Here is a 1,341-nt window from a genome sequence, read left to right as displayed (position 1 = left end):
ACCAAGAAAACATTAAACAGCCATTAGCAACAATTTCATCTACAATGCTATGGTATTTATAATTATAACTTTCTCATAGCTATTTTGTGTTTGTTTCTAATCAACATCAGATGAAACCATGTTTATTAAATATAGAGAATCCAGTTTCTTCCTTTACAAAATATATATTCTCTCAAATTAAAGTTATATATTTTGAGTTAAATTTTTTTCAAATTACCTAATGTCTCAATCTCATTTAATTCTAAAGGTCCTATATTATTTCATACATTTCTCTATACTTTTACACATATACCATCTGAGTACATATTTTAAATATTTCTTCTTCTGGATCATAATTTATTTTCAGTATGTTGTTAAATTAAGTCTACTAATTGCAATTTTAATCACAGCATGATTATGAGAAACATTACTTGAGAGCTTTCTTGTGTCATGGTAGAAACTGTATAGTTTAATACTAGTTTAGTCAATAGAAACTGGGAAATACTAAAACATCAGGACTTTTTGTTCCTATAAAACCCGTTATTAAGTTTACCCACAATGATAATATTTGTGTGATAATATATCTTCATCCCTGTATACATGGAAAATATTCATTCATCTTCTATTATTCTTTTGCTCAGATATTTCTTTATCTGGATAATTAGTTTGCTTTCTCTGCAGGTCACCAGTGTTAATGGTATTTTAGGAGCATTCAAGTCACAGAAAGGCACAGTTCACCAGTGATCAAATGGTCATGTTAAAATAGATGTAAAGATAATAATTCCAGGGATGATTTCTACAGTTTATCATAAATAAATTAAAACCTCAAACCTGAAAATTATAATCCTTTATTCCCTCATCTCTTTGGCTATGTTTGGCATGCCAGGAATTGTATAAAACAGTGCCTTACTTGCTATACCATCAGTCAGTCCCATATTACACACTTCCCTCACCTCAGGAGTAACCAAATCAAGAAAAAATGAAAGAAAATATATACATAAGTACACATTTTCTTTTGCATTTTTACACATGGACATATGTAGTTTCTTCTGGGGGAAATTACATTCATACATAATAGATAATACCTTACATTAGAAATGGTGAGGAAGTTGGTATATCATAAGGAAGAAAGCATGCAATTTAAAAAAATATAATCCAGATTTTATGTTAGAGAAAGAAAATTGTGCTTACAAAATGGTTGCCTACAAAATGAAAAAAAATTCCAGATAAATACAAGCAACAAAGACACTGTAGGCCATAGAGTGTCTGGGCAATGGTAATGATCATATAGAGGACAAAGCAAGTGCTGAAGAAAAAAACTATGGACATTAATTAACCATCATAAACTGACCTGGTTTTCAA

Source organism: Suncus etruscus, chromosome 1, assembly GCF_024139225.1.
Source record: "Suncus etruscus isolate mSunEtr1 chromosome 1, mSunEtr1.pri.cur, whole genome shotgun sequence".
Classification (NCBI taxonomy): domain Eukaryota; kingdom Metazoa; phylum Chordata; class Mammalia; order Eulipotyphla; family Soricidae; genus Suncus; species Suncus etruscus.
This window is presented reverse-complemented; position numbering follows the sequence as displayed.